Genomic DNA, 15,600 nt, shown 5'->3' with positions numbered 1-15,600 from the left:
GGCGAGTGGCCCCGGGGAACACACTGTCCCGCACCCAGGCGGCAACGCGGGCTCCGAACGTTCGTCCCCGCGGCCCCAGAGTGAGCCTGCCTCCCTGTGCCTGCCTCCCGGGCCACTCCGAGCACATCTGGCAGCGGAGGGCCGCCCGGTCGGCCATCGAACATCTGGGCCTGGAGCGTGCTTTGGGGTGGAGGGTTTCCCGGTGGAGCTGGGCCGCCAACCGCTCGGTGTGGAGGGTCCTTTGGCGGGCGGTATTTAGTTTCAAGGGTATCTAGGGAAAGTGGAGAATTAGGGGAAGGAAGGTTTATTCAGGAATGTTTTGTGCCAGGTTCCTGAGGGTGGGGGGAGCTTTTTCGTTTCAAGCAGGCGCCTGGAGGGCGCAGATTAGAAACAGATGTGTTGGAGGGTAAACGAAAAGGGCGTAGGGGAGGAGGTGGGGAGAGGATAGCCGGAGAGGGGAAAGGGCCGAGCACCAGGAGGATCAGGAAGGTGCGGAGAGCCTGGGAAGAAGAGAGGGGTAGGGAAAGGGCTGGGAGCAGGAGAAAAAAGGAGGATAGTGGGGCAGAACAAGACAGGGAGGCCGAGCAAGAAGAATGGAGCACAGGAGGGTAGAGAGGGAAGCAGAGAAGTGCTGCCTGCGTGCCCCTTCCAGGTGTCACCCAGGCAGGACCCTTGAGGCCTGGGAGGCCCTAAGGCACAGACTCACCCCGGGCAGGAAGCAGGAGGGTCTGCAGGACAGTGCCCATCAAGGATGTATGGGCAAGAGTTGACAGTGTGCCCATCAAGGATGTATGGGTAAGAGCTGACAATGGGATGCCCTGGGTCAGGGAAAGTGGCTGGGGAGCTGAAGAAAAGTCACCACAGGCACCAGGAAGAGGGGGCTACAGCTGACCCAGGAGCAAAAGTGAGCCAGAGATCAAAGAGCCAGCAGGTGTGGAGCATGGGTGCTGCCCTGGACACTAGGCCACGGGAGAACGCCCCCCGGTTTTGAACTGACCACCTGGTTGACCTCGGAGCGCGTACCCACTACCCAGGCCTTAGATTCCCTTAGCTCCAAAACAAGCAAACCAGACAGTTCCTAAGTCCCTTCTGTCTCTGACAGCCTTAAACACCAGGAGTTTGCTTGGGGCCTAATGGATAGAAAACCTCCCCAAACCAAACTGAAGAGGCACTAACCTCTGAAATAGATGTCTAAGGCTCTCTCTTTTTGAAACCTTACAAACTGGCTAGGCCAGCCTCAGGCCAACAATAACCTATCACCCAGGTTAAGAGAATAAAAGAGGTGGATCAACCTGAACTATTGCTCAAGTAGGGCATGTAAGGAGCCATGATTTTTCTCATTTCTTAAAGACCAGCCAAGTATTGCAATATCACTCCTGGGCACAGCTGGCATATCTGGATGGCACCTTCGTCACCTTTAATGGCCTCTACCCCTAAGCCACCAATCACCAGCAGTCACTAGGCCCAAACGTCAGAGCAGTCTTATTCAAAACAGCTGAAATTCACTGAGTACTCATTATGCTGAACATGTTACATGGTCCATCTTGTTAACTTATTTATTCTTCACACCAACCTTATTGGCCACCCACTATTATGATCCCCATTTTAAAGATGAAGAAAACAAGATGTAAAGAGGTCAAATATAATAACACTCAAAGCTGTAAGCTCCAGATTAGCAGAGATGGGATTTGAATGTAGGTTGTTTGCTCACTAACCTGCCATGAATACAGCCTTCCAGCTCCACAGAAGGACTCTTAAAGATGTTTTCTTCAGTGAGATCCTGTTCAGCCCTTTTCATGGAGCAGGATATGTCAGTGTGATCCTGCCCATGGGAGGAGCCTGGGGAAGGGAAATAAAACAAGGGTATTTGAGCCCCTGCTCTACTCCAGCCTGCTTTGGGCACAGTTTCTGATGGTAAGTGACTTTGGCCCACATGGTCAGTTGAAATCAGCTGGCTTTGATGATGGTCTGCCTCTTGGTATCATGAGGAGAAGACAAAGTCATGGATCAAAAGATAATGTTGATTCCCTGGCCCTTTTTTATTGAGTGCCTACTGTGTGTAATGATTCCTCTGGTGAGAATATCATCTGTTGGGTTGATGCTCTTTCTCATAGAAGTTGTCTCTCTTCATGATGTCTTTTCTTGGGAGGATGGGGGTTCTGTCTTTATATACCAAAGGCCATGTAGAAGAGAGCAAGTGGGCTGCTGACTTAGAATTGTGCATAACCGGATGCTCATCTACTGGTCACCTGAGAGGATGATCACCTACTATTGAGCTTTTGCCATATCTACGCCTTTGTCAGAAGTGCACAGACTCATGACATCCCAGATCTCAAAACTTTTATTCAAGTATGAAGTCACAGAGGGACAGCCTAGAGGGGTGGTATCGTGGGGGGTGGTGGTGGGAGGGAGGCTCAAGAGGGAGGGGACATATATATACTTATGGCTGATTCATGTCGGCAGAAATCAACACAACATTGTAAAGCTGAGGTTTTGAGCCCTGGGATGTCTGGGTGGGCGCTCGAGCAAAGACAGAAGGAAAGCCCTCAGAGTTGACTGAATCCTAAAATCATCTCTGGTCCCTGAAAGGAGCAGTTCCGGGGTGGCTTCTGGCCACCGCTAGTGTGACTTCTGGCCTCTTTTCCGGAGAAAGTTCAGTATTGAAGGGGAGTCCCAAGGGCTAAGCATTCATAATCTGAATAAGCATGGACCTAATGACTCCTTCCTTTCTAGATCACCAGTGAGTGAAATCAAATGTCCCACCTCTCTGATGTGAATGAGCAAGAAGTGCTCTGATCTCCATGGAGGAGAAAGAGGGGGGACTTTGTGGGCTCTCCCAGCCCCTCCTCTGCCCACCACCTTTCCCTCTCCCCTGTTGTCTCATTATCCCATCTGAACTTCTTCCTAGACTTCTGTAATAGCAGCCACATGGCCTCCTGCTTGAGCTCTCTCTCCTTCATCCTACACACTGCTACCCCAGTAAACTCATGAAACAGCTGTTATAAGGCAAAGAATTTGGATTAGGAACCTGGCAAGCTTACTGGGTTCTTGTTCTGACTCCCTTGACTGTAGAATGAGGGTGGGGGGATTTTAAATTCAAAATTTCTCTGATTCCTTGATCTCATACTGCTCTTCCATAAACCTGGAGTAGTCTCCAGGTTGCCTATAATGTCAAGTACAAATGTTAAAGATATTACACAGTATCATTCACAACTCACTCCCCCTCCACCACACACACACACCTAACTCTTCGATAAACCTGGAATACTTCCTATATTCACATTATGCCACATGCTTCTTTCTGGTTCTCTGCTCTTGTTTATAATTCCTCCACCAAAAATGCCCTCTTACTCTCCACCCCTACAGATTGTTGACTGCAGATCAAAATCCTGTTCACCGTTTAAGTCTCACCTCAAATGCCACTTCCTCCATATACCCATCCATGATTTGCCAACAGAATATACTTTCTTTCCTTCCTTGAATCTCAACAGCCTTTCTGTTGTGCTGCTTTGCATTATAGTGACCTGAATGCTTCGAGTGTAAGCTCCATGCCTCATTCATCTGGGTATCACTTTCAGTACCTTGCATAAACTGAAAGAGTGGGAACTACCTGTTAGAATGGTTGGATTTTTGAAACATTTGAAACACTTAAGATCAAGAGAAGTGAAAGCTTTGGAATATGATTACTCTTTGACTGTGGAACAACACAAGTGTGAGGAGCCTAGTTTTAGCTGTTTGCTTTTGTGCTTCCTTGTCCATTAATGCAAACACGACCTGTACTGTTTTGTTTTAATTATGTACAAAAATTATACATAGAACATTACATGGACAGGAACCAGACGATACATCTGTTATACAAATTGGTTGTAGCGATAGTACCAGATTTTTTTAATAGACTTAAAATTTTTTTTTCTCCTACTACTCACTAACTAATTAATTTTTGGCTGCACTGGGTCTTTGTTGCTGTGAGTAGCCTTCCTCAGTTGTGGTGCTTGGACTTCTCTTTTCAGTGGCTTCTCTTCTTGTGGAACACGGGCTGTAGAGCGCTCGGGCTCAGTAGCTGTGGCTCATGGGCTTAATTGCCCCGCAGCATGTAGAATCATTAGAGCAGGGATCATACCCGTGTCCCCTGGATGGGCAGGTGGATTCTTAACCACTGGACCACCACAGAAATCCTGTTAGCACCAGATTAACAATAGACTTCACTGAAACTTTTGCCAGGATGGGGAAGGAGCTTTGCTTCTGAGAAAATGAGTTTGGGGAATGCTTGAACAGCCTGCTGGCCCATGGCTTGATGATCGGTCTCAGTAGGCTTCCATGTCTTTCCCTCATCTTCCCACATTAATGGTGATGGCCATAATAAAGATATGTTCCCCGTAGGCTCATATCTTGTCTCATTCAATTTTTGTCTTGTGCTCAACTGGGCAAAGTATGCATGAGTATATTTCATAAATATAACTAATGATGAATTAGACAGACATTTTTAAAAGGTAGAGTCAAAGATTATCAGACATGGGGAAAAGATAAGACACTATCTAAATCAGTACAGTAGTTCTTAAAATTTTGAATTCCAGGCCCCTCTGAGAATCCAATGAAAACCCTGAATCCACTTCTTAGAAAAAGACATTCACACATCAAATTTTCCTGCAACTTCTAGGGTTTCAGTGACCTCCTAATACCATTCCTTGGAACCCAACTAAATCCTTGATCTAAACCCACCCCTTCTTTTGTGATAAAGAAAGAATCAAAGCTCAGAGAGATATGGCTAAACTTAAACAAGTAGCTTAATGGAAGGGCCAAGACAAGACCCCCTAACTCCATAATCTATCCTAGCACACATTCTCGAGGTAGAAAATCTCTCTCTCCACTTTAGCTCATTAGTTGAGATCCAAGATCACAGTTGCTCCTCAGATGCTCCATTTAAATGAGCTAAGCGCTGAATAATTGCCATTTGGTTTTTATGTTGAGAAATTGCCTGAAAAATGGGGCAGATGTCATAGCATTTCAATTTAACCATCTTAACTGGAAATCTTGGAAACTTCTGCAGTGCCTCATATAATGTCTGGTGTATTTGGGGGAAGAGGGATTATACCTGAAGGCCTAAAGATGTAGGTGTGCCTTCAAGGAACCGAGCAGGAAATCAACAGCTCTAGCTGCAGCCTCATGGTTTCGCTGGTTTATTCTGGGCAAGTCATTACCACTCTGAGCCTCAGTTTGTTTCTCTGTGAAATGAGGTTACTAGACTCAGGTTATCTCTAAGTTTCCTTATACCACTAACATTCTCTGGTTTGTTTTATAATTCTGAGAATTTGTCAGCTGGTCCAGACATGGCTGTGGTCAGAACACATGGGTGTTAGCTACCATGATTGTTTGATTTCTTTTTTTTTCAGGCATTGCCCACTCATGGGAATCGGTAGCATATGATTATGAATCCAGAAGGGCTGGCTGCCTGATGTGAACAGAGCAGTTGTAACTCCACCCTGGGTCTGCCCTGGGGCGCTGTTAGCCAGGCAGCATCATTCAAGGTCAGGGTAGATGGCCACAGACCTCAGCCCTGGAAGTCTAGTACCTGAAATACTGATCAAAGGGCCTCATCTTGAGCAGAGTTACCTATAAAACAACCCAAAGTGTGGACACCCAGGGTAGACTTCTGAGTAGCAGGTCTGTTTATGGAACTGTTTACAGGGATTAAGCATTTCCTTCAGTTTTTAAAATTGAGGCATAATTTACATATGATAAAGTATGCCCACTAAGTATGTAGCTTTATGGTTTCCCTGCGTGGATTTGAACTTGTGGTTGGGTTTTGAAATATGAATTGTATATTTTTAGCTCCTTCATAGTACCTGAGAGAGGACTATGTGGGTGGGATTGTTATGACAGCAGAATTTATTGCTAACATTTGTACAAAGTTCCACAGTTTACATTCCTTATCTCATTCTCAAATCACTTGTTGAGGGTAAATGTCATCATTATGCCACTTCACAAATAAATAAACTAAGGTCTAGAGAAATAAAGTGAGTTTCTCAAGATTACCATCTTAGTAAACAGTTGAGCCAAGACACCAAGGAAGCATTTTAGATCCCAACAACAATTTGCTTTCCAATTTTCAGGAGGCACATAGTTATTCTGAAGTCAAGGCTTCTGTGTTACCAAGAAGAGAGGGTCAGGTTGAAGTAAGGCTTCACTGAAAGAATTCTAAACCATAAATCCCACAGTGGAAAGTTCAGTTAGAACATTATCACCCCCTGCCCTGTACTCCCTTCAGATGGTTAAGAAATGTTTGGGTTAATGTTTGTTTATGATCCAGAATTACTGCATATGACATACAAAGATTACGTTTGCCGATGAATGCAGTTACATACGCTAATGAATCAGAAGACTCTCCTAGTCTTCAAGGTCATTGTTGTGGAGACCTTACTGTGCCTTTGAGAAGGATGCATGAGCTCAAGCTCCTTTTTGGTGCTTTGACTGGGTGCTGATGGTGTGCGTTTGGCTATGACTTGCCCTATATATTGCCTTTTCTAGTTAAATTCCTCTTTTGAGCAGTTTTGACGTCTTTGTTTCCCTTCCCCAAAGAAGAATGCAGACTGTACCAAAAGAAAAGAAAAAAAAAATTCTGGTTATCTGAGCTTCTTAACTGTCTAGATTCTGGGAAAATAAAAGTTTGTTTCCTTTGGCACTGAATAGACCAGAATGGGGAAGAAGGCTGAAATCAAACAGTCTTGATTTTGCTAGTGACAGTGGTGTGGAGCCCCAGCCAGAGTCTGCTGGTGATAAGACTGAGGTCTGCTTTGTCTTTGCGGAAGGCAGGGGAGAAGCCACTGCCTTTGTGACCACACTGAGATGGGAACATGGGCAGCCGTCGTCAGACTCCGGTGTGGAATATGGGAGCTTTTTCTGAAGCCAGGCAGCAAGGGGATCTGAAGAGTTCAGGCCATTACAACAGGAGAGATGAAAGGGGTGCAGGCGGAAGAAGAAGGCATGGAAAAAGCAAGAGCAGAGGATGCCAAAGCTAAAAGCTAGCCTTTCTGGCTTTATAGAGCAGCTTCTCTGAGCTCTTTCTATTGCACAGAGGAAAGGTGGCCACAACTTTGGGGAGCTTTCAGGAGCTCTTATGTGTATCCCATAACATTTTTTACTTCATTCACACACCCACATTCACAAAACAATTAGAGAAGGCAGGGCAGGGTTCTCCTTCTACAGTTCAGGCTCTGTGCTAGACTCCCAGGCGCCAGTGATACAAAATGCAGCATCTAAGAAGTCAGCCCAGTGGGGCAACACAGTCATAAACAAGACTGTCATTGAGGAAAGTACCAGGGTTTCTAGGTGTCCCAGGGAGGAAGCAACTCCATCCTGTGCTGTCTTATGAGATGGGCTGTATATTCCTACTTGGATCTTCAGGCTGGTGGCTGGTGTTCATCGGTCGCCAGCAGCACTTGCACATTAGTGGGGCTGGTGCTAAATAAACAGCTGGTGAGTTGATGGATCACCCCCATCGCCATCAGAAGGGATGGATTCAGCGGTGTGTGTCCTTGGCATTCAGCCCGGTGCTTCCTGGAGGGATTGGATCTCCCAAAGTCCTCACCTATTGAAAGTTATGGGTCATTCTCCATCACAGCCTGCCGGTTCCATAGCTGCCTCTGGTTCCCTGTCCCTCATGGGAAGTTGAAAAGAAAAAGAGAGAGAAATACATCAGTGAATTTGGATCTCTTAGTTAAGAATGATAGTCTGTTCGCCTGAGGTTTTAATAGCATTTGTCCGCATGGAAAGCGAATAGGATCAAGTCAAGAAGGAATTTTTTGTTCCAGAAGAAATCCATTTGTATTGAACAGTCTAAGCCCCTGACATATCCTTACTTTTCTTGTTGGGGTGTTGGGGGTGAGGGGGTGTCAAGTCCTGGAGAGGGAGATTGCTTTGTGAATTCATTGTTTAAATTTAGGCTTGCGTTTGTGGGGGTCATTCCAACTTGGAGCAATAAGCCTTCCAACCCAGCTTCTGTCACTTCTCATTACTTCCAGTGACAGTTCCAATTATTTCCAATCACTCTTCAAGGGAAGAGTTGGGGCAGGCACAGGGATGGCCATGTGGACCAGCAGGGTAGCCGCCTCTGAGCACCCGGCCCCGGGGTCCTGGCTGGGCCTCGCTATGACCATGTGACCTTGGGCATTACCCCTTCCTGACCTTGGTTTTCTCACCAGTGATCACATCTAATAATGCCTAGGTTTGTTGTGAGAATTAAATGAGTCAGTGTATACAAAGAATTTATCACCCTGCTCAGTACATAATAAGCTAATAAATGACTGTCCCTGCTGGGAGAGGCTCAGCCCAGGGGGATTGGAGGGTTTGCTTGAAATCAGCCAACACCAGGCCAGTAGGCCGGCCTCCAGGGCTCTGACCACTGCTGCCCCTCCATCAGGCAGATGAGTCCTCAGCTGTCCTCTGGGGAATGTCACCCTGCCCCATGACCCCAGGAGGTGCATAGACTCTGTCTGCCCTGCAGTTTCTGTAACTGCTCTGGGAGAGTAATTTTTTATGTTACTTAGTCCTGGGCAAGAAACGCCCACTCTGCTTACAGTCCACTGAAGCCAGATCACAGGGGGCTGGCCCTGCCCTGCCCGACACAAGCTCCCCGAGGCCCATGCCCACTTGAGCTGTCCAGCCTGGGCAAACACAAGCTGGTTCATTTCTGCTTTCACTCTCAGGCAGTGTTTTATTGAGCACCTGCTATGTAGTAGGCATCATGCTAGGGACTTTCATACAATAAATTTATGGTAACCTCATTGCAACACGTGAGGCCGGTATTATCATCATCCCTGTTTGGGTCAGAAGAGAGTGACTTAGGCTGCAAAGCTGTGCAGACTGGATCTGAGTTTGCCTCCTGCTTCGGCACTGACCTGGGGAAGATGGGAGGGGAAGGACAGATGGATGACACACCTGTGGGGACACACAGATGGGAGCCCACTCAGGGACCGAGTGGCCACCACCTGGTCCTTGAGAATCTGGCCTAAGAAGCAGCTGCAGGGCCCCGCATCCTCCACTTTCGTCCTGACCAAAATTAGATCCAGTGAGCTCAACACCCACACTCCACATGTTGAATTGTATTTCCTGTTTAAATTTGGGAGGAAAGGAAAACCTCAAGGTGGGAAGGAAAATGTCTTGTTTTTTTCCACTGACGTGAACAGCAAAGAGAGCAAAGAGTGTGATTCCCTCCCCTTCAAGAGGGCTAAACTGGGTGTCCCAGATTTCCACAGACCTAGAATTCCCACTCAGAATGGATTCCTGGACCAGGTGGGTAGAGAGGCTGGGTGTCCAGCAGAGGCTTGATCTCCATCTGCTTTCCTTGGCTGGAGGTCCATCCCCCAGCCCTTCAGCCAATGGCAAAGTATGGGCTCCCGCCTCTTGGCCTGTCACCCTCAAAGGAGGAGAGCTAGAAACGGGACCCCCTCTTCACAGCCTCCGTCTCTGCTCCACCACCTCTTTCTCCCTGTTCCTGGAGTCCTGCAGCTTCCCAAGCCCCGAGGGATCCAGATGACCGTCCCTCACACGCCTGCCACCTGAGCCCGACCTTCCCCTCACTGCCCTTCCTGCTCTGGACCCAGTATGGGTGCTGTCGGGACTGGCAGGTAATGAGAGGGAGACAGAGATGGAGAGAGATAAAGAGAGGGAGACAGAAAAACAGAGAAAGGCCAGAAAGACAAAGAAAGAAACGAGAGACAGAAAAAAAAGAGACAGAAGGACAAAGACACAGAGACAGAGACACACACAGAGACAGAGACACACACAGAGAGAGACTTATACACACACACACACACACACACACACACACACACACACGAAGAGCAGCCGTGTCCTCTGTAAAGCTCATCTTTCCTGTGTCACCTGTCATATGGAGTCAAAGGTCCTCTTCCTTTTCCTCCCTTCTCTGTCCTGGTGGATTCACCCTGCATATCACTAACTCCACTGGGGTATCTGAGGTAGGGCGAGCAGAGGAAACACAAGTCAGTGATTATAGAATGTGTTGGTGGGATTTAAAAAAACATTATTTCCAGGCTTAGGGCTTATGTGTATGTTAGCCCATATAATCTTCCTGACAGCTTTGTGAGACAGGTATTGTCAGTCTCCATTTAATCAAAAAGGATCAGAGAGGTTAAGATATTTTCATGATGTTACATAGCTAATTACTAGCAGAATCAAAAGGAGAAGGCAGGTCCTCCAACTCCCAAACGATTGCTCATCTCCCTCCTCCATGGGACCGTGAGAACCCCTATCCATGGAGGCAACACCCCCCAGCACTGAGCAGGGCCCCTCACACGTTCCCACCTCTAGTGTCTCATTGCCAGCTCGTGGAGCAGGAAGTGAACGAGCTTCCTTTGAAAGATTGTTGCCCGTTGTGACTGCTCTCTACCCTGGGAAGACTTGAGGTTTGTCTAATAGGTACAGTGACCAACTGTCCTGATTTGCCCAGGACTAGAGGGTGGTTCTTAGAATTTGGAATACAGGATTTTCAGTGCTAAAATCAGGACAATCCTAAAAACAAAACAAAACAAAACATTTGGTTGGTTACCCAAGCTGTAGACTATGTCGCCATTTCAGGTGTGATCCTCAGACAAGCAGCAGGGGTCGCACAAGGGGCTTGCTAGCAGTGTAGCATCTCAGGTCCCGCCTGCAGCCACTGAACCAGAATCTTCAAGGTTCCCATAGAACATCAGAAACATCTGAGACGCTCCAGAGTGGGACATCAGGCACCTTTGGCACGAACTGGGGAATGGAAGATACACATCTTAGTTCCCTGGTCTGACACCATCACCTGCTGTAACCTCAGCTGATGCCCATTGACACATAAGATGTGGGTTTAAAGGCTGAGGGGAAAAGCATTCAAGGAACCAAATTTGACCCCATGGGAGTGAGAGGCTGGAGGGTGTCTTGGTGCTGTGTGGGTGGGCGTGAGTCTTGGTTAAGGTTTTCCATCTGTCCTTGGAATGATGATTATATAAAGGTTCTGAAGTTTCCCGGATTTCCTTCCCTTTTATTGGAGTGAGGCGGGAGCAGGCTGACAGCAAATTACCCACGGTGTGCGCGGGGCCATGCCCCGGGCCCTGGAGACTCGGAAAGTGAGAAGACAGAGCGTCTAATAGACCCATTATTGTCAAGGAGTAGACTTCCATGATTAGTAGTTGAAGGAACAATGCAAAACTATGCAAGCAGTGCCCCTCAACTACAGGATTTCCTGTCTGATGCCTGCCTGCTTCTTGCTGCAGGAACCTGACCCAGCTTTGCAAGCAAGCTGGTGGTGGTTACCCAGCCCTTCATGGCAAGCGCTTCACTGGGATGTAAAAAGGAGTCATCGTGAACCTGTGCTCAATGAGGAGGTGGTTGGCCAACTCCTCCATGCTTCACCAGCTCCTGGAGGCCTGGGCTTATCTCAGAGTGAACCTGGGTCAAAGCAGGTGTTCTGTCCTCGGAGTGATGGTGGCGTATCATCTTCTGTTAGTCTTTTTGCTTTTAGACCTGACTGTCGCTTGTGAAAATCACAGGCACAAGGCAAGGTAGGAAAAGATACTTGCGTGTCTAGGGTGGCGGGGCAGCCTCAAAGTAAAAGAAGCATAACCCACATTTGTCTACTTTCTCTCTGCTCCAAGTCACATGCCCAGCAGGGACTCTGAAATAAGAGCAGCCCAAAGGAGCGGGTGACAGGCAGGCCTGGAGATGGATGTGTTCATCCCCTCAGAGCTGCTTCAGACAAAGCTGATTTCTGTTGTGATTTTAAATTAAAAAAAAGTTTTTCTTGGCTATGCTGGGTCTTCATTGCTGCATGCAGGCTTTCTCTAGTTGTGGTGAGCAGGGGCCGACTCTAGTTGTGGTTCGAGGGCTTCTCGTTGCAGTGGCTTCTTACTGCAGAGCATGGACTCTAGAGCATGGACTCAGAAGTTGTGACCCATGGGCTTAGTTGCTTCATGGCATCTGAAATCTTCCTGGACCAGGGATAGAATCCGCGTCCTGTGCACTGGCAGGCAGATTCTAAACCGCTGGACCACCAAGGGGGTCCCTCTACTGTGGTTTTAATCCCACCCTGACACTGAGAATTCAAACCATCACTTTTCTTGTAATAGGGAGAGATGTCTCTGACCTAGGGTGGTTTTGTAACTAGTTTTGTCTGTGTGTGTTGTTTTCCCTGGGATCTCCAAGAGCTTGACTGTGGGTGGATTTTATCAGAGGATTCACATTTCCATTATGAAGCAACTCCTGTGTCCTGGGTTACTTGCTCATCAAAGTTCCAGTCGGGGACCAGACTGACAGAGGGAAAAGGAAATGGTGAGAAAGGTCAGACAGGATGTGGTTAAAGGCCAAAATGCTTGGCAGAGACAGGAAGCGAAATGTGGGTTTTGGAAAAGGAGAGTCATGAAGGTGTAAGCTCTTTCTTCAGCTAACGGTGGAGCAAGAGCATGTGTCATGTGAGGTGAGGACGTTGCGTCAGAGGGTGGGTGAGAAGGCAGGAGGAGACGCACAGCTGGGGCGTGCAGGGGGCGGCAGGGACACATGGGGAAGTGTGTGAATACTCAGCCTCATTCTGGAAATAACACATACTCGGAGCTTTCAGGCCAGTTTGGGGACCTGCCCCAGGCAGTGTGGAGAAGCACCCTGGACATCTATCTCACTCTCTGGGTCTCAGTTGTTACTCTGCACAAGCTGAGGTTGGAGGGGAGAAGTTCCAGGTCCTTCCAGCTCTGCAGCAGGTGGGCTCTGCAGGGTTCCTTAGTGGGAGACTGCAGACCCCAGTGATCCCTTGCCGCCCTTCCCAGGCAGTGTGAGCTAATGCCTTACCTGTGCCAACACCCCCACCCGCCCAGGTCTCCCTGCTCCCCGAGGCCCCAGCTCTGCCCCCACTGCTTTCCCTGGCACAAGAATAGACCCACACAGTCTGCCCTGAAGATGCCGAAGCTGCTTCAGTCCCAGGACCTTTGCACATGTCTCTCCCTCACCTGGTGCACTCTTTCCCTGGTCTTTAAGGCTCCTCTCACCTTACAATTTTCACTAACAAACATTACCTCCATAAGACCCTTCTTGAGCTCCACCCAGCCTCGGTCTGGTCACATCACATTCAGTTCAGTTCAGTCACTCAGTCATGTCCCACTCTGTGACCCCATGAATCGCAGCATACCAGGTCCCCCTGTTCATCAACAACTCCCGGAGTTCACCCAAACTCATGTGCATCGAGTCGGTGATGCCATCTAGCCATCGCATCCTCTGTAGTCCCCTTCTCCTCCTGTCCCCACTCCCTCCCAGCATCAGGGTCTTTTCCAATGAGTCAACACTTAGCATGAGATGGCCAAAGTACTGGAGTTTCAGCCTCAGCATCAGTCCTTCCAATGAACACCCAGGACTGATCTCCTTTAGGATGGACTGGTTGGATCTCCTTGCAGTCCAAGGGACTCTCAAGAGTCTTCTCCAACACCACAGTGCAAAAGCATCAATTCTTTGGCCTCAGCTTTCTTCACAGTCCAACTCTCACATCCATACACGACCACAGGAAAAACCATAGCCTTGACTAGACGGATCTTTGTTGGCAAAGTAATGTCTCTGCTTTTGAATATGCTATCTAGGTTGGTCATAACTTTTCTTCCAAGGAGTAAGCGTCTTTTAATTTCATGGCTGCAGTCACCATCTGCAGTGATTTTGGAGCCCCCCAAAATAAAGTCTGACACTGCTTCCCCATCTATTTCCCGTGAAGTTATGGGACCAGATGCTATGATCTTCATTTTCTGAATGTTGAGCTTTAAGCCAACTTTTTCACTCTCCTCTTTCACTTTCATCAAGAGGCTTTTTAGTTCCTCTTCACTTTCTGCCATAAGGGTGGTGTCATCTGCATATCTGAGGTTATTGATATTTCTCCCGGCAATCTTGATTTCAGCTTGTGCTTCTTCCAGCCCAGCATTTCTCACAATGTACTCTGCATATAAGTTAAATAAGCAGGGTGACAATATACAGCCTTGACATACTCCTTTGCTATATTTTCTTCCTAACATTTACCACATCTGAAGTCTTCCTTTTACTGCTGTTCAACCCCTTGTCTCTTATCTGTTTCCACAAGAGTCTTGGACTTTGTATACCAACTTCTGGATCCCCACAGTACATCTACACAGAAGTAGATGCTCAGGAAAGAGATGAATAAACACGCCTGCTTTTTACCCTCTATGGCATGCATAGCAACTAAGACATTTTATAAATGAAAAAACATATGTAACGAGCCCTTGTCTGTACAGAGCTCTTTGTATATATAATTTCATTAATCATTTAATCGTCATGACAACTCTACTATGTAGATACTATTAGGATCCCTTTTACAGAGGAGGGCATGGATCATTATAGAGGTGAAGTCCTTGCTGAACGTTACACAGCTTCTGAGCCATGAAGCCTGGGTTTGAACCCAGGCAGTCTGACTGCAGAGCTGGTGCCGGAAGTTCATGTACTGTTCAATCACCTAAGCCAGTGCTTCTCAGACATTAAGGTGCTTATGAATCACCTGGGGATCTTGTTAAAATCCAAGATCTGATTTAGCAGGTCTGGGATGGGGACCTGAGATTCCATGTCTCCAACAAGTTTCCAGCTAGTGCTGCTTGTCCATGGAAAACACCTTTCAGGAAGGAAGGGAGAGATGGAGGGAGAGAAACTGAGGCTTAGAAAGGTCAAGTGGTTTTCCTTAGATCATGCAACACGTTCATGGCCAGCCCACTATCCTGGCTCCTGGCCCAAAATCTCTTCAAACAACTCAGAAACGCTAAGGATTTTAAAGCATGTACACATCTTCAAAGACCCTGTGCAGAGAACATAGTCACTTGAATTAGAGATTGCAGAGGGGCCCATGATGATGGCCTGTGCCCCCTGCTGATCATGATCAGGGTACCTGATTGCAGCTGGGCTTCTTTCCCTCCCGAGGCAGAGGGCATGGGGGGGAGAAAGGGTACGTGGAGATCACACACTTCAGCACCCTGAGCGTATGTGCTCAAAGGAAGTTTGGAAATTCTGGGAGACCACTCTTATCTCTCAAAACAAAAACTGTCATGCCAGGACAGAAAGTGCTGCTATCTTGGGTTTATCAAGTTTTCTCTGGCTGTTTTAGGGTTTGCTGATACAGTATTCATTACAGGGAACATCAGCTCATTCGGGGCTGCCTCTGCCCTTCCCCTGCCTTCCCCGTTCCTGTCTTCCTGACACAGAGGATTCAGTTCCTGAAGACTTTTATGCGTCCATCTGTTCCCCTTCCCACCCAGCAGAAGTCCCTTCTGGAAGATGGTCATCCATCCTCCAATGGAACACACCGCAGGGTACTCAGGACCTGCAAAGCCCTGTCCGCTCTGGGACAGCTCTTACCCTGGGAGGGACTTTACGCTCTGAGCTGGAGTCACTTTTCCAGGAAAATGTCACCCAAGGCTACAAAGATTAGGAAAAGCCATAATGACCTTAAAAGTGAAGGGCCCGCCAATTTGTAAAGTGATGTTTTAAAAACATTTATCTGTGATGGGTACTGTGCTAGACATTTTCACATACACGTCACCTTGTATAATATTACAAGCACAGCCTGAAGTGTGTAGTGATCAGTCC

General features: G+C 47.6%; 1 protein-coding gene across 2 annotated transcripts in view; it reads left to right on the top strand.

The window, feature by feature from the left end:
- The window catches only part of CLMP (CXADR like membrane protein), a 114,657-nt gene that overhangs the window by 373 nt on the left and 98,684 nt on the right, over positions 1-15,600 (top strand). The window lies entirely within an intron of this gene.

This window comes from Ovis aries, chromosome 15 (assembly GCF_016772045.2).
Source record: "Ovis aries strain OAR_USU_Benz2616 breed Rambouillet chromosome 15, ARS-UI_Ramb_v3.0, whole genome shotgun sequence".
Taxonomy (NCBI): Eukaryota; Metazoa; Chordata; class Mammalia; order Artiodactyla; family Bovidae; genus Ovis; species Ovis aries.
This window is presented reverse-complemented; position numbering and strand designations above follow the sequence as displayed.